The 18,979-nt window shown below is 40.5% G+C and overlaps 1 protein-coding gene across 5 annotated transcripts in view; it reads right to left on the reverse strand.

Moving 5' to 3' along the window:
- CDH13 (cadherin 13) overlaps positions 1-18,979 on the reverse strand; it is a 1,025,542-nt gene that overhangs the window by 896,208 nt on the left and 110,355 nt on the right. Inside the window, exon 1 of one of the 5 annotated variants that reach the window (XM_081514134.1) lies at positions 16,260-18,711. The exons of the other annotated variants lie outside the window; for them this stretch is intronic. The gene's annotated coding sequence lies outside the window, so the exon portion shown is untranslated. Of the gene's footprint in view, positions 1-16,259; positions 18,712-18,979 lie in introns of those variants that run through there. 5 annotated transcript variants of the gene reach the window in all.

Raw genomic sequence — 18,979 nt, forward strand, 5'->3', positions numbered from 1 at the left:
CTTTCGGCCTGTCAAGGAAGCATGCACTGTCTCCGTTGTTTGATTAAAGAATAAAACTTTTGTTTCTGAACTTAAGAAAAATATGTTTATAAAAAACTATGAAACAATGTGAAAAGATTTGTGAAATGAAGCAAGCAAATTTTAATTTATACTAAAGTCACAGCTTAGATTTTTTAATATACAGAGAAAAAAAAACACTGAGAATACTGAGTTCAAGAATGCTACAATAAGGAAATGCTTAACCAAAATATGATAAATCTAAACAGAGGAATATTATGTAGCCATTGAGAACTGACTGTGTAAAAATTATAAAATGATATCTATGTTTGGAATGGTAATACAGCTCGAAGCATAATTATAGCTAATTTAATTATATAGGCTAAACTTATGATTTTCAAGCAGAATATTGAATATATGATTCATGATGAGTCTAACCGTATAAAAACTAAACCAACTTAAAATGCATGCATAAAGGAAAAAGCCTCTAAATAACTACTGTAAATTGTTACTACTGATCATGTTTGGGCTGCAACCCTTGAGTGCTTTTCTTTCTCTTCCTTTTTATGTCCCAAATTTTCTCTAATTAAGGAGAATTACTTTTATAATAAACAGCATTTTGATTGACTGGTTAAGTAACAATAGCTCGACATACACACAGATACACACACATAGATGAAATAATAAGGAGTGGAAAGTAAGGGAGAACATTACTATTCAAACACCCTTCTTGGTTAATGGTTTCCAAATTTGTTTTCTAATAAGGCTAATAACAGCCATGTGTTATGGCAGGTAGCAGCCCAACCTAACCAGAGAATCAGACTCAAATGATTACTAAGCCACAGTTACACTTCGGCTGTCACTTCAGCTCTGGTGACATTAGCTGGGGACAGCAGCTGGGTGAGATGGTATGCAATTCAAGAACAAGAGAATTCAGAACTAACTCTACGCTTATTAAAAATCCAATTCCTTGTGCAGTTTGCAGAGTGCATTCACAGGCTTGCCAAATCTCACCTTTGAAATCAAATTTCCTTTCTGCCATGTGCTGTTGCAGATTTAAGTCTATTGTTTCCAACTGAATTTTGTTTTTTAACTGCAATGCATTCAGGTAAGTCTGTTCTTGCTGATGCATTAGAAAAACCAGCTCAGTGGAGGCCCACTGATTCACCACATGGTGGGTACGTGTCTTTTTGTGAATAATTTATCATTTGCCAGCAGGAAGGAAAAGCCAGGGCACCGTGGAACAGGTAAGTTCCCCTCATCTCTCTCTACAGCAACTACTATCACAAGAAAAAAGTAGCATCGTCCTAAGTAACATTCCTTCACCTATGTCCTGGGTAGCATCATGAGATGTAAATACCAACAGCCACTAATGTCCTTCTGAATGTTACCTCCTTCCAAACAACCTCCCCAGTTGGAGGTTCAGTCTGGCATCCGTAAAGACACAGGTACCTTTATTCCTCCTTCTTCTCTGATGCAGAGGGCAGGATACCTTTTTAATACCCTATTTCCTAACATATGAGGATACAGTATATAAAACCTGCCATCTGGCTCTTTCTTTTTTGATGAAGCCATTTACATTTTCTTAGTATAATTAGTATTGCATAGTAACTTGTCAATACTCCTCTGCCATGGCACCAAGTAACAGCTTACATATACCTGCAACTGGGAGGATTTATTTGTTCCTTCATGCTTTCAAGTACTGGCCAGGGATAATTACCAGGGAGATTATTACATGGTGTTGGGTTAATTAAATATGATAAAGGCATTTGCCTGTGACATGATGGGTCTGTTTCAATCTAAATGATATAAAATGGTCAGACTCAATGAAGGCAACATGGTGACCCTGCAGAAGATTCGACCCAGCCAAAATAGAATCCTGCTAATGATGTTTCTGAATTTGATGTTCTATCTCAATTTCACTAGCTGTCTTTTTAATCAGAGAGATGTCATTACAATGATCGCTCCTGAACATTCATGCCCAGCCCTCATGAAAAAGCAGAGGACCTTCAAAGTACCTTGAAATATTGGCAAAATACAAAATATTAAAGGCATAAAAGTGAGTCTGCTGACACTGAATTGTTTCTGATCTTGTTAGACTGAATAAGAATTTGTCTTAATTGTGGCTGTCTACTGGGTTAGGGAAGTAAGAAACATGAAGAGGTAAGGGACTGATGTCCGGTGGCTGTTGGACCCTTTCCCTCCTCCAGTGGAGATATTGCTGATGGTGGTGGTTTATTGGTTCAGTCGTGTCTTGACTCTTTTGTGACCCCATGGACTGTAGCCCACCAATTCCCTCTGTCCATGGGATTCTACAGGCAAGAATACTGGAGTGGGTTGCCATTTCCTTCTCCAGGGCATCTTCCTGACCCAAGTATCAAACCCGCATATCCTACATTGGCAGGCAGATTCTTTACCATCTGAGCCACCCGGGAGGCCCAGTGGAGTTATTGCTGGCCTATAAACAGATGTAAGCACTAGGTTTGAAGTCTGAGGGACAAAACTTTGGGTACAAAGTTTTCTATTTTAATTTTAGAGCAACAAAAAAAGAGGTTGATATCATATTTTTAAAACAAAAATTGACCTTAGATCATGAACATTCGTGGTGAGATATTACCATGGTATAGTAGCAAAATGGCAATAAAATGGGAAAAGTCTCCAGTTCCCATTTTCTTGGTAGAGTTGGTGGACATAGCTGCTGCAAAGCCTAGTCGCTGAAATGGTCAATTCAGTCAAATACACATTAAAATCAGCCCCCCAAATATCAATAAAACTAATTGCTACAATGAATAGTCAGGGGAGAGGCGTTGTTTGCAATCAGTGGGTATCTACTGTGGCTCCTGTGTGCAGTTACCATGGGGAACAAAATAAACACCTTATGAAACTTTGTCCCGGTCAATAGTAAGAGACTTCCTTGCAGTTTATTTGACAAAATGAGACGTATGTTGCATGACTGTGTAGCAAGGAGAAGCACTCCCACTGGCCATGAGGAAAATCAATCCAGTTATTTTGTACTTAGACAACTTACACATGAGAGCAGTTACTCCTTACAGCTTCCCTCTCTCTCTTCTGAACCATCAGCCTCAACCCAACTCACACCCATCACTCAGACAGAGCTGATCCCTGAACCTCTTCTATCTCTCTCCTCATTTCTTTTCTCTTTGGGGTCTTGCAGGTACCACTCTGGTCTTGCTTAATTTGGTTCTTATAAGTAAAGAGTGCCCCTCCCTGGGACGCTCAGTTCCTTTCTCCATCCCTTATTCCCTCCTAGCCTACAACCAGGACCTGACCACCAGTGGCAACATCCGTCAGTAAGCTGGGAGTTCTGTCCAGAGCTCAGGGAGAAACGCATGGTAGTCCTCAGAGGAGTCAGGGAGGTGCTGGGACTGGAGATGAGCCTTGGAGGGAAAGCTGGAAAGGGATGGCAGAGGCTAGGGCCTCACAGGGAGGAAGACTGCAAGCAAAGGCCCTGAGCTGGGAAAGTGAAGGGCCAGGGACCATGAGACAAGTGTGGATGGCATAGGAATTTAAGCCTAACACGGAGCAAGATAAAATGTGAAAGACTTTTGCTGGCAGCAACTCAAAAAATGTTGTTTGTACTCTCAGAGGGTGCATTGGTGCAACGTGGGTTAACATTAAAAAATGTGCTGCGTGAAGGAAGCCTTGTATAAGAGTGCATGCTGCATAATTCCACTTATACCAAGTTCTAGAACAGAAAAAACCTAATCTATGGTACCCAATAATCAGAGTAGTGGTTGTTTTGGGGTTACTGGGGGAGTGTCAAAATTGGCTAGGTAGAGGCTTGAGGGAACTTTCTAGGATAATGAGTCTCTTCTACATCTTGACAAGGGTTTAGGTTCCAGAGATGCGTCCATATGTTAAACTCAGAGAATATACATGTAGGGTTTATATATTTCACCATGGGTAAATTTTACATCAAAACAGAAAAAAAGTATACACAAATACTAGTTAACAATATGCATGCTAATGTATTTAGGGGGAAGGTATATCAATGTCTACAACTCACTTTGAAATTCATCAAATCAAAACCATGGGGCGGATTAATGGATGGATAGAGGGATGCATGGAGGGAGAGAGAGTGCAGAAACGTAGGGGACAAAATGTTAAAGGCAGAATCTAGATGATGAGTGCACATGCACCAACGGCAAAATTCAGCTTTTCGCTGGGTTTGAAGATTTTTATAATAAAATGCAATTTTTAAAAAATTGTATGTTGGGTACAAATGAGCCTTGAAGATAAGGTAAATATTCTATTTTATCGTCAAAGGACATCTCACATTTTGCACTGAGGAATGCTGAAGAAAAGCAATTGGTGGGGAGGGGGCATTTAGTCAGATCTATTGAAACTTATTGAATAATGGATAATATGTATTGGATAATAATAACAGTAAAGACAGCAACAACCATGGCTACTGTTATTATTGCCACATATTGACTACTCTTTCTGTGTCCAGCATTAGGCTAAGTGCTTTTAAGAACCATCTCGTTTAATCCTATAACAACACTAAGGGAGAGATAGAAATAACCCCGTTTTTTCATGAGTAAATTAAACTTCTGTAGATTAACTGATTTATCTGTAGATTAACTTCTGTAGATTAACTGCCAAAGCTAATCAGGCAGAAGGTTGTGGAGCTGAGGTCTGAACCTAGGCTTAGGCAAGCATATACTGGGGATGTGAATGGCAACTGGCAGGACCAGGGTGTGAACTGCAGTCCACCAGATGCAGATCTATGTAGCACCTTGGATCTTTGTGACAACATTCAGTTATCCTGGGAAAGACAGTGTTTCCCTAGTCTGAGATCAGACCTCAGACCTCAGACCTCAGACCTCCCCAGAGCTAAAGAGGGAGTTTCAATTCTTCAGAAATTATCTAAACCTGGTGTTAAATGTATCAGCTTTGTATTTAGCTTTGTATTTGTTTTGTAAATTATTCTCAGTGCATTTCGCCCTAAATTCTATAAATTTTCCTTGACTTAAAAAAGAGGCTGCAGGAAGGAATGGAGACGTAGACATAGAGAACAGACTTGTGGACACATGTAGGGGAAGGAGAGGTTGGGACCAATGGAGAGAGCAACAGGGACACATATACATACGCTACCATATGTGAAACAGACAGTCAGTGGGAATTTGCTGTATGACTCAGGGAGCTGAAACCGGTGGTCTGTGACAACCAAGAGGGGTGGGATGGGGATGGAGATGGGAGAGAGGTTCAAGAGGGAGGGGACATATGTATACCTAAGGCTGATTCATGCTAATGTATGGCAGAAACCAACACAACAGTGTACAGCAATTATCCTTCAATTAAAAATAAATAAATTAGACACACACACACAAACGTGAAAAAAAGAGGTTGCACTAGACATTGCCCATTTTAGCAGAAGCCTAAGAAGACTCCAGCCTTTGAAGAATGATTTTAATGGTGGACTTTCAGATAGTGAAATGGGGTGATGAGGAAAATATTTGGGGGTAGGTGGCACTTGAGGACACTTCATTTCTTAAATTTGGCAAAAGAAACATTGATATAGGATAAAGAGTCATTGCATATTCCTTAGGGAATTTGGTCTTATATCCTGATTTCACATAATTATAAGGAGGTGATTTTATGAGAAGTTATTTAAGCCCTGTGAAATTGGTTCTTTTTTATAATAAGGATGATTCCGTGTACATTCTCAAGTTATTATAAGGCAAAACTCATGTCTGGGACCCTGTGTAGATTCCTCAATGGAAGCTTATTTCCTTTCCACTCCACAGGAAGAAATGACACTCAGAGTCGGACCATGAAACACTCCTCAGAGTTATGTGTTACACTGGAATTAGCAATTATGCTTTCCCCAGTATGACTTCCCACTGGGAAGCTCATAGTATAAAAAAATACATGCTTATGAAGGCAATTATTCTCTTTATGCCACATGATTTTCTTGTAATAAATACCATTCACAATATAGATTCCCCATTGATAATGGTAGTGCCTGCGCTGGGAAAGAGCAACGGGATGATTGGCAGGAAGCTGTTAGTGGATTTTCAGTCAGAAACAATGTAGTCTATGATTTTGACAGTTAAAATAGAAGGGATAGGGAATCAATTTTCATTTAAGACTTTTAGTTCTGGGCATTCAATGGAAACTTGTTGAGTTGAGCTAAAGATGGAGTGGGGGGAGCTTTTCACAAGAGGCATAATGGCAGTATCTTTGCAAAGAAACTCTTATGGTTCTAGAGGGGCTTATAGTCTCAGTAATTGGGGTCTCAAGAGATGTGTAGCAGAAAGAATTACGAAATTCTGCAACTCAAAACACCCAAACACTAGTCTCTTTAAACAGTGAAAGGAAAAATGATATTCAGTCTGCCTGAGGCATCCATGAACTATGTAAAGATAAGAGGGTTCCATGAAGAAATAAATGAATTAATTAAGAATGAGTGAAGTGACTGTGAGTGTGATTCAGCCTCAGAAGATAAAGGGATACACAACCAAAACTAGTTCCATAACGATTCATATCCTCATTCATTATCCAACACCTATTTATTGAGCATCTACTATGTTCCTGGTCTCATGCTATGGCCTCAGATATATCTGAGAAATAAATGGAGGCAAATTGCACCTTATAGTATTTAGCCCCACAAAGGAGGCAAATTGGACTTCAAAATGCCCTCTGCACTCTCACATCTGCTTGTCCAGCACCCTCACATTTTACAGTTCCATTTCTAGATGTAAATTTGAGCTCTTCCCTTCCACATTTCCTCCCAGTCTTGTCATGGAGAGCAGGGAAGAGGATAAACCTAGACAGACAGAATCAGAACCTTCTCCAGCAGGTCAGAGATACAGGAGGGCTGGTTGTGCTCCCTCATTCCAAACATTTGATTCTTTTGTTTTCATATGTGCAATACCTGGAAATGTTACTATTGCCTAGATCCCAGGCCCAGATTATTGCTTTTCAAGCATTATCTCACCTAATCCTAATTAGAAGTTGCAAAGTACATATTATTTGTATTATTGTTATTGCTTGAATCAGTCAGTTCAGACGTTCAGCCGTGTCCGACTCTTTGCGACCCCATGAATCGCAGCACGCCAGGCCTCCCTGTCCATCACCAACTCCCAGAGTCCACCCAAACCCATGTCCATTGAGTCGGTGATGCCATCCAGCCATCTCATCTTCTGTCGTCCCCTTTTCCCCCTGCCCCCAATCCTTCCCAGCATTAGGGTCTTTTCCAATGAGTCAACTCTTCACATGAGGTGGCCAAAGTATTGGAGTTTCAGCTTCAACATCAGTCCTTCCAATGAACACCCAGGACTGATCTCCTTTAGGATGGACTGGTTGGATCTCCTTGCAGTCCAAGGGACTCTAGTTATCCCTCATTTAAAGATGAAGTAACAGGTAAGACACAATTGCATCTTTTGCATTGTCATAGGGTTCTAAATTAGGACATCTAGAAACTGAATGTTCTGTCAACTATTGGGTTCCCAAAACCATGGTCTTGGTCTTACCACTCTCTCTTTCCTTTTAAAACACAGGGGCACATTTATGTATCTATTGAAAACTATATCCATTAAATTTATATATTCATTCCATTCATGCATTCATTTCTTTCAATAAATATTTATCAAACACCAAACATGGGCAAACAGTGTATTTTTAAGGTAAAGATTGTCTTTTAACTTAAACTGTTGAAAAATCACTCAGATCTTCATGTGTATCTTTACATACTTACAAAATTCATTTGACAAATAGTTACTCATTATTACTCTCCTAGAGCTGGGGACAAAATGGAGTCTGAAACAGGCAAACACCCTGCACTTATGCAGCATGCATTCTAGCAGAGGAGATGGAAAATAAACAACTTTTAAATACTTACTACATCATGACATGATAAACACTGTATAGATAAAGCATGGTCAGAGGAAAAGAATGACTAGAAACAGGAGAAATGACTTCTGTGAAAAAGTGACATTCAAGCAAAAACTAATTAAAAGTAGTAACAAGGCATGAGGACATCAGATGGGGGTGCATCCCAAGCAGGGAGACTTGCACGTGCAAAGGCCCTGAGGTGTATTCCGGGACTAGCAAGGAGACCAGTGCTGCTGGAATCCCATGTCCATGCACTTAAATAAAATCTACAAATGCCAAGGTGCTGCTGGTTATTTTCTACACAGTTGTACCAGGAACATCCTGCGTTGTTCTTTTAATTTTAGAGCAGTCCATGTACCTCCAGGAGAGTGCTGGAGATAAACGTTTTTCCTCAAAAACTCATTATGCTGCTTTAATCACTCCGACAATGGCTGGATAATGAAGAGAATGCCCACCCAAGCCACTCAGGGCCTCTCCAAGAGTGAGAGCCTGCTGATTAGTGAGATATTTACAAACAGACACAAAGAGAACAGAACTCTCTCCTTTTTGCAACATAAACAGTCTTTGCTTTTAGTCCCCGAGTCTTTGTTCACCGCTTTCCAGGGAATCCCTCCCTCAAGTCCAACCTACTACTGTTTGGCCAGGAGACTTTAATCAGTAGACATGGAAGAAATGACCCAGCCAGGAGCATGGCCATCACTGAGCAGCCCAAGACAGGAGGAGCTGCAGATAAAAGAGGCAAAGCTGAGAGCCTGGCCTCTAATTAGTGAAAAATTAAAGTTGATTTGCCTTATTAGAATTATGGACTTAGGGGTTTATTAAATAGCATCCTCTCATATATATTTTCTATTAATACTCTGTGGTAGTTCCAGTTAGCTTCAGTGCTTGAGAACTGTGTGCATTAAGAGATAATATTTTAGAAAAGTCGTGGGTAAATTTTGTGCCAAAAAATACAAGCTTGAATAATTTTCTTTTATGAAGTCGCTAACAATGAAAAGGTAATAAATTCTAGTGGCACAAAACTCTTAGAAATCTTGAGAATAAGAATATCTTTGGAGCAGAGAGAGAAACTTAGTGATGACTGCATTCAATTCTCTCGTTTTGTCTTGGGGAAAAGACAGAGAGACGGGGTGAAGTCTGAGGTGCAGGTCAGCATGGGGACAGAAGGGAAACACCACCCCACGAGGAGCCCCGCTGCCAGCTGCTTCTCTTCTTGCCACTGACTTGTGGTTTCACTTTGCAGCTGCCCTTGACACACCCCATGAAAAAATTTAAGGAGCCTTTCAAGTGCTCACATTGCCATTGTTCTCTGTCTCTTAGCTTCTGTGCCCTCAATGCATATCTGACCCATGAGAACTCAGTGTAAACAGAAGCCATTTTTCTTCTTATCAAAAATTTTTGTATTTTTATTTTTTCCTGCTAGGGTTTAAATATATATATAAATATACATAATCAGATAAGTAGGAGGAAAAATTATAGGCATCACTCCAAATTTCACAGCTTTGAGCCATTCTCATCTTTCCCCTTCAAGAAATATATCACATTCTGTTCATGACAATGCAACTAGGAAAACACTTAACTTAAACAAATGGAAGCTGTTGAGATATGAAGCAAGTGATGAATAAAGTACGTTTTAGAAGTTTGCATGGCATTTCAGTTAGTGAATCAGTTCAGTCACTCAGTTGTGTCCGACTCTTTGTGACCCCATGGACTACAGCACGCCAGCCCTCCCTGTCCATCACCAACTCCCGGAGCTGGCTCAAGCTCATGTCCATTGAGTTGGTGAAGCTATCCAACCGTCTCATCCTCTGTCGTCCCCTTCTCCTGCCTTCAGTCATTACCAGCATCAGGGCCTTTCCTAAGAAATCAGTTTTTTGCATCAGATAGCCAAAGTATTGGAGTTTCAGCTTCAGCATCAGTCCTTCCAATGAATATTCAGGACTGATTTCCTTTAGGATTGACTGGTTTGATCTCCTTGCAGTCCAAGGGATTCTCAAGAGTCTTCCAATACTGCAGTTCAAAAGCATCAATTCTTTGGCACTCAGCTTTCTATATGGTCCAACTTTCACATCCATACATGACTACTGGAAAAACCATAGCTTTGACTAGATGGACCTTTGTCCACAAAGCAATGTCTCTGCTTTTTAATATGCTTTCTAGGTTGGTCATAGCTTTTCTTCCAAGGAGCAAGTGTCTTTTGATTTCATGGCTGCAGTCACCATCTGCAGTGATTTTGGAGCCTCGAAAAATAAAATCTGCTGATATTTCCCTATCTATTTGCCATGAAGTGATGGAACAGGATGCCATAATCTTCACTTTTTTAATGTTGAGTTTTAAGCCAACTTTTTCACTCTCCTCTTTCACTTTCATCAAGAGGCTCTTTAGCTCCTCTTCGCTTTCTGCCATAAGGGTGGTGTCATCTGCATATCTGAGTTTATTGATATTTCTCCAGCAATCTTGTTTCCAGCTTGTGTTTCATTAAGCCTAACCTTTTGAATGAAGTACTCATCATGTTCATATATAAGTCAAATAAGCAGGATGATAACAACCCTTATGGCAGAAAGTGAAGAAGAACTAAAGGGCCTCTTGATGAAAGTGAAAAAGGAGAGTGAAAAAGTTGGCTTAAAGCTCAACATTCAGAAAACTAAGATCATGGCATCCAGTCCCATCACTTCATGGCAAACAGATGGGGAAACAGTGGAAACAGTGGCTGACTGTATTTTGGGGGGGCTTCAAAATCACTGCAGATGGTGATTGCAGCCATGAAATTAAAAGACGCTTACTCCTTGGAAGGAAAGTTATGACCAACATAGTCAGCATATTAAAAAGCAGAGACATCACTTTGTCAACAAAGGTCCATCTAGTCAAGGCTATGGTTTTTCCAGTGGTCACATATGGATGTGAGAGTTGGACTATAAAGAAAGCTGAGTGCCAAAGAATTGATGCTTTTGAACTGTGGAGTTGGGGAAGACTCTTGAGAGTCCCTTGGACTGCAAGGAGAGCCAACCAGTCCATCCTAAAGGAGATCAGTCCTAGGTGTTCATTGGAAGGACTGATATTGAAGCTGAAACTCCACCACTTTGGCCACCTGATGCGAAGAGCTGGCTCATCTGAAAAGACCCTGTTGCTGGGAAAGATTGAGGGCAGGAGGAGAAGGGGACAACAGAGGATGAGATGGTTTGATGGCATCACCAACTCAATGGACATGGGTTTGGGTGGACTCTGGGAGTTGGTGATGGACAGGGAGGCCTGGCGTGCTGTGGTTCATGGGGTCACAAAGAGGTGGACACAACTGAGTGACTGAACTGAACTGAATATATAGCCTTGTTGTACTCCTTTCTCAATTTGGAACCAGTCTGTTGTTCCATATTCATTTCTAACTGCTGCTTCTTGACCTGCATACAGATTTCTCAGGAGGCAGGTAAGGTGGTCTAGCATTCCCATCCCTTTAAGAATTTTTGTTTGTTTTGATCCACAGTCAAAGGCTTTGGCACAGTCAATTAAGCAGAGGTAGATGTTTTTCTAAAATTCTCTTGCTTTTTCTATGATCTGACAGATGTTGGCAATTTGATCTTTGGTTCCTCTGCATGGTGTTTAATCATGCCTAAATCATACTAACTCCTAGTTCACTGTTACCTTTTAGCTTATTCAGTATATTTACATGACAGTACCATGTTATGAAAGCAACAGACCTCAAATAATTTATCAAGGAGCAGACATCTAGGTGGGAATAATATGAAAGCTGAGTTCAGACAGCGCTGGTTCTGAACACCAGAACTTGGCTAGGCACCCAGAAATCTCTGTGCCTCATTGGCCTCATCAGAGACATGAATAGGAGTATTCATCCCATAGGGTTGCTGGAGAGTCACATGGAAATAATGTGTGTCCTCCTTTAGTATGGTTCTTAGCATACAATAAAATAATAAATACTGTAAATAAAACCTGACATATTTTTGCAAATAGAGTCCAAAACACGAATCATCAAATAGCGGTTTAATGATAATGAAATATTAATAAAAATATATTTTACTTAGTTCATATTGTTACAAGGTCATAAAAGAAACAATGGTGAACCTTCTGCTGGATGTAACTAACAAAATACCAAATGATTGTGATGTGGTTATCTCCCAAATCCAATGTGTCTTCCCACCTCCCAGCAGATGATAAGAATGCAACAGTTCCTCTTTAGAGAGCTGACTGAGCAGAGGACCAAAGTTAACTGCCAATCCCATCATATCTATAGAGTCTTAAGGCCAGGATTGGGCTGCTCTCCTTCCATGCATCTGCTTAGCATATAAATATATATCTGCATTCCCTGGTGGCTCAGTGGTAAAGAATCTGCCTGCAATGCAAGAGATGCAGATTTAATCCCTGGGTTAGGAAGATCCCCTGGAGAAGGAAATGGCAACTCACTACAGTATTCTTGCTGGGAAATCCCATGGACAGAGAAGCCTGGTGGTCTATAGTCCCTGGGGTTGCAAAGAGTATACACACACACACACACAAACACACACACACACACACACACTGGGATATGATTCAGCCATAAACAAGAATGAAAGAGTGCCATTTGCAGCAACATGGGTGTAACTGGAGATTATCATACTAAGTAAAGTAAGCCAGAAAGAGAAAGACAGATACTATATGATATCACTTATATATGGAATCTAAAATATGGGACAAATGAACCTACCTACAAAAAACAGAAACAGACTCATATACCTAGAAAACAGTCTTATGGTTGCCAAAGGGGAGGGAGAGTGGATGAGGAACGGACTGAGAGTTTGGGGTTAGTTGATGTAAACTATTACATATAGAATGGATAAACCAGAAAGTCCTACTGTATAATATAGAATATATTCAATATCATGGGATCAATCATAATAGAAATGAACATAAAAAAGATGTAAATAATGTATAAATATGTACAAATGAATTACTTTGCTGTATAGGAGAAATCAACTATACTTCAATTAAAAAAACAAATAAAAACATTTGCCAGGAAAGTATTCATCAACTCCCCAGATTTGCTCAGGTCTTCACTCATTTGGTACAAGAAAAACATTCCTCAAATCCACACCAGCTAGACCATTGCTTTGATCATAGGTCCAGTCTTTCTTGCCTCTGTCAGACTGGAGGATCATCAACAAAGATGTGGACCATCTCCAAACATCCTCAAAGTTAAAGCCATTGCCTTGAAATTCACACACCTGCCAGAGAGATTTCCAGTCCCAAGACGGATTGACAGGGACATGTTAAGATGCTAGAGTATTATAAAGCCGCATATCCAAGCTATGATAGTCAAATTGCTTCCACCTGATCAATTACTCAGAAACTGAACTTTAAACCAAAAGCTAAGTTGCTCTGGAAGCCCTCTTGGCAGCCTAACTATCTCTTGCAATTAAATGTTGACATAATTCTTTCAGAGCTACAGTCTTGCTTTTGCTCCAAGGCTTCCTTCCAGGCATGTGAGAGCTACATAGGTAAACATTCTTTGAAAACCTTTGAGTGAATGGTGAAAGTCTTTGGGTTTGGGGGTTTTGGTGAGAATTTCAAATATTAAGAAAACTTTTCAGATATAAATGAAGGTAGTTATGGTTATTTATTCAAGTGTCTGCAAAAGCCTACTGTTAGTCAACCCTAAGCAAGGAGTCAGGGGCATGGAAAGGGGTAAAAAGTAGTCTCAATTTTAAAGGAGTCTGAGCAAGCGGGACAAAAGACAAGGAAGTGAAAATATGACAATACATCATGAAAATGACTTTACCACTATATGAACTCGGAGTTTGTGTGGGAATTGAAGACAAAATGACTGAGTCCCACAGAGTTGGCAAGGCTGGTGGAGAGGAGAGTGTTGATGCTTAGTGATTCCTGATGGATGCAAAGAAGTTTGCCAGGGAAAAAAGGAGGAGAATTGAAGGTCAGTCCTCGAATGGAGAATGCTCTAGTAACTACTACAAGGGGGATACAGCAGTGGAAAATACCAAAATCTCTGCTCCCATGAAGCTTATGAGAATCAAATGAGATCAAGTAGTAATGGCAAGGCGATGGTCACACAAAGCCAAGAGTTGCTTTGGCCGTCACTCTGAGCACCAGATGATTCTCTGTTCTAATATGTGCTCACAAGAGCATGATTTTCTGGGAGTTCTTCCCTCAGCTACTGGTCATATCTAGAATGGTCTTCTTGAGCCTGTTTCCTCATCTGTAAAAGGAGGAGAGCTGTGCTGATACTAGCCAATACTTTAATATTCACCGACCTATTTACTCACTGCTTGACACCATACTAAGCACATAGCAAGCACTGTCTTGTTTAATGTTCCCCATAGTCTCCTGTGATCTCCATTTGCAGAAGGGGAAACTGAGGCTAGAGGAGGCTAAGTGACTGGGGCAAGGAACCACTAAACTATGGCTTAATCATCTCTGTTTCCACGCAGGTTAAGGGAGACAGAACATGGGGAGGACTTCACAGGGTGCTCGGTTTGTGGTAAGTGATCAACAACGGTGGCTATTAATGTTATTACTAGAGATTACCATGAAACATCAGTTCTCTTCCTATCAGGAGGATATCAGTTTTCACTTGTCCATTTGGGAACACGGTGCCTTCTCTTCTTTCCCTAAATTTTAGCTATGTCTAACTGGCAGACAATACGTCCACATCTAATCAATAGGTTCTTGGCCAAGCTACCCTAGTAACATATGAAAAGTATGCAACTTTTATAAGCCACCTCATCAAAAACCTTTCCTCGATAGAGGTTAAACATTGAACATTTTAAACTAAGTTCATGGACCTGTTTAAATTTGAAAATAACACTTGCTGTACTGCCTCCAGCCTGTATTCACGCAACTTCCGCCACTTCGAAGGCTCTGAGACTTGGTTTCTGCCCAAGCAGAAGCAACCCAACTGTAAAGTCTTCCTGCTCATCTCTGAGACCTACTATAATTTTAATGACTAGCTCCATATTTTATTCACTGTACTCATGTCCCTACCATAACTCTTACCACAATTTTGGCATGCAAAATATTTAACAAGGCATTTAATCTGAACAAATGACTAAACATCCAATAAGGCCATGGAATACCCACATCACCTAAAGGTCAGCCATGCCACAGTGGATTTCCATTTGCAAGCAAATTTCCAAAGCAAATTTCCCAAATTGCTTTGGTTTGCAGTTTGGGTTGGTTTTGTCTCCACATCTTGGAAATCAGGGGTTTTATTCATCTTAATCATCAGTAAACTTCAGTTGACGGAATACATGAATAAATGAATAGATGAATGCTGCACCCAAATGAGAAAACAGAAATAAGGAAAAGTGAAGGAAGAAAGCCAGAATCTAAGTTTTAAACGATTTTAGAAAATTGGAGGCTCCATCAGAAATGACCAACCTGAGAAAATGTGGCTACAAGAAAAACTATTATTTGAACACAATTACTTCCTCAGAGACTTCAAATTAATCCTTCTGTGCACTCCCTTTTCTAATCTTCCCGAACACAACTTGCTTAAGCGGTTTCCTTTGTTATTCCCTGGTTTTCTCTCCATGCAATCACCACCATCTAACTAGAGGGTCAGAAGAGAAGGCTTGTAAATGCTCTGCCCCCATGAGCCTTCATTTGGGGCTGAATGCACAGGCCACATCCCTGGAGGCCTGTGGGTAAGCCTCAAGCATCAGAGAAAGGGGGAAAGTTGGAGGAGGGCTGCAGGCCATGGTTAATTGTCTGTTGGGTTCCAATAGGACCAACTGTATTTGGAAACAACAGAACACTGCCTACATTTTATTAGGTCTATCCATGCCAACGTATGTGCACGCCTGTGTAAGTGTGTGAGTGTATGTGTATACACACACACATATACACACATATACTTCTAACAAATTTCTTTTTCATGTTATAGTAATGAGGACTTGGAAGCCTCTGCATTGGTTTGAGTTTCCCCTTAAAATACAGGAGTGCTCTCACAAAATGTCATTTCAATTACAGAAACCCAATAATGAACCAAAAATACCCTCCTATGCACTCTTGGCTTATGAAGTACCCACTGACTGTGACAAGCACTAGTAGAGGTTTGGGGGGGGTTGTTATTAATAAAAGGATGCAAATGAAATGAGTCAGCTTTTAGAGATCATTATCAAGAGTCTAGACAGCAAAGGTTTGTCAGAAGCTGTTTTGCATTTTGCCGTATCATCATCACAACAAAAGGCAGAGCTGCTTAGAAATTTAAATAAATGAATAAATAAATCAAATGATAACAAATATTGATCCAACAGCCCTGAAGAGAGAGAGAATGGCTGACTGTCTACCTTTGCGCAAAAGCCTTGTCTCTGCCTGATAATGCTTAGCATTAGAGAAAGCAAAATGTGCTTTTCATGGCAATTCTCAGGAACCCCATACAATTCTCACAAGGAACTTACCTCTTTTTCAGAAAATGGGAAGCTGGAAAGAAAGGTTGATTCAACAACTGGCTTATTTAATATGCAACAAATATTGACTCTCCTAAAGTTCAGGCCCGGAAATGAATTTGAAACAGTAATTTTCCTTGGTAGTATACATTCAGTCACTCATTCAGCCATCATCTGTTCATTATTCAGTGATGATTATCAATGAGGGTCCATTTGTATTTGGGAATGAGAGGCAAGGAGAAGCATATCATGTTAAAATTTATATGTTAGGTCCCTGGGGCAGAAATAGACATAAAAGGGTTTTGTAGAACCCTGAATGAGAATCAAGTGTCAGGTCTTAGAGTGACTATAGACGACATTCAAAGTTGAGGAGTTTCCCACCCTTAACCCTATGCAATGAACTACACAGGGCAACAGACAGTCCTGCAATCTTGAGCTGTCATTCCAGTAGTTCTGAAGCCAACAGAAACATAAGCACTAACTGAAGAATCATGGAATGCTTAGACCTATAAGGGACCTAAGGGATCATCTAATTTAGGGATTAACAAAGTTTCCTGGATAATGGCTTCATAGAAGAAATATTTCATGGAATTTTAACTTATGAAAAGAATGGAAGAGAAGTGTTTCTGGCTGAAGGCAGGGTGGGGTGCAGAGGACTCCACCAGAGTCTTTCTTTTCTTGTTGCTTGGACCACTTCTGAGGTAGACCCACAAAATCAAGGTCTCCTGGAGGATGACATAAAGACCATTACTCAAAGTCAGTCCCATTTATCTGATTGTAAAACTGAGATCAGGAAAGATCAATGACTTGTCCAAGTTTCAGTTCAGTTCAGTTCAGTTCAGTCACTCAGTCGTGTCCGACTCTTTGCCACCCCATGAACCGCAGCACACCAGGCCTCCCTGTCCATCACCAACTCCCAGAGTCCACCCAAATCCATGTCCGTTGAGTTGGTGATGCCATCCAACCATCACATCCTCTGTCATCCCCTTCTCCTCCTGCCCTCAATCTTTCCCAGCATCAGGGTCTTTTCAAATGAGTCAGCTCTTCGCATCAGGTGGCCAAAGTATTGGAGTTTCAGCTTCAGCATCAGTCCTTCCAATGAACACCCAGGACTGATCTCCTTTAGGCTGAACTGGTTGGATCTCCCTGCAGTCCAAGGGACTCTCAAGAGTCTTCTCCAACACCACAGTTCAAAAGCATCAATTCTTCGGCACTCAGCTTTCTTTATAGTCCAACTCTCACATCCATACATGACCACTGTAAAAACCATAGCCTTGACTAGACAGACCTTTGTTGAAAAAATAATGTCACTGCTTTTTAATATGCTGTCTAGGTTGGTCATAACTTTCCTTCCAAGGAGTAAGCGTCTTTTAATTTCATGGCTGCAATCACCATCTGCAGTGATTTTGGAGCCCAGAAAAATAAAGTCAGCCACTGTTTCCCCATCTATTTGCCATGAAGTAATGGGACCAGATGCCATGATCTTAGTTTTCTGAAGCCAACTTTAAGCCAACTTTTTCACTCTCCTCTTTCACTTTCATCAAAAGGCTCTATAGTTCTTCTTCATTTTCTTCCATAAGGGTGGTGTCATCTGCATATCTGAGGTTATTGATATTTTTCCCGGCAATCTTGATTCCAGCTTGTGCTTCCTCCAGCCCAGGGTTTCTCATGATGTATTCCGCATATAAGTTAAATAAGCAGGGTGACAATATAGCCTTGACATACTCCTTTTCCTATTTGGAACCAGTCTGTTGTTCTATGTCCAGTTCTAACTGTTGCTTCCTGACCTGCATACAGATTTCTCAAGAGGCAGGTCAGGTGGTCTGGTATTCCCATCTCTTTCAGAATTTTCCACAGTTTATTGTCATCCACACAGTCAAAGCCTTTGGCATAGTCAATAAAGCAGAAATAGATGTTTTTATGGAACTCTCTTGCTTTTTCAATGATCCATCAGATGTTGGCAATTTGATCTCTGGTTCCTCTGCCTTTTCTAAATTCAGCTTGAACATCTGGAAGTTCACGGTTCACGTATTGCTGAAGCCTGGCTTGGAGAATTTTGAGCATTACTTTACTAACGTGTGAGATGAGTGCAATCGTGCAGTAGTTTGAGCATTCTTTGGCATTGCCTTTCTTTGGGATTGGAGTGAAAACTGACCTTTTCCAGTCCTGTGGTCACTGATGAGTTTTCCAAATGTGCTGGCATATTGAGTGCAGCACTTTCACAGCATCATCTTTTAGGATTTGAAATAGCTCAACTGGAATTTCGTCACTTCCACTAGCTTTGTTTGTAGTGATGCTTCCTAAGGCCCATTTGACTTCTCATTCCAGGATGTCTGGTTCTAGGTGAATGATCACACCATCATGATTATCTGGGTTGTGAAGATCTTTTTTGTACAGTTCTTCTGTGTATTCTTGCCACCTCTTCTTAATATCTTCTGCTTCTGTTAGGTTCCTGCCATTTCTGTCCAAGGTAACAAAGTCAAATTAGGGATACAAGTTGGCACTAGACTCAAAGGTTGTGCCTCACATTATAGAACATAGCCACTTGATTAGGAGTATGCTTTTAGAGGGAGACACACAATTGTTTTAGATGCCTTGAGTTCAAGGTGATGGTAGGACATCCATGTGGCAGTGTCTAGGAAATAGTTAATTTAAATATACAGACCTGAAGCTCAGCAGAAGAATAACACCAATTTCTTAGACTTAAGTGCTGTCAACACAGAGAGGATAAA

The sequence above is a fragment of the Giraffa tippelskirchi genome, chromosome 7, assembly GCF_054371585.1.
Source record: "Giraffa tippelskirchi isolate mGirTip1 chromosome 7, T2T-mGirTip1v1.2.pri, whole genome shotgun sequence".
Taxonomy (NCBI): Eukaryota; Metazoa; Chordata; class Mammalia; order Artiodactyla; family Giraffidae; genus Giraffa; species Giraffa tippelskirchi.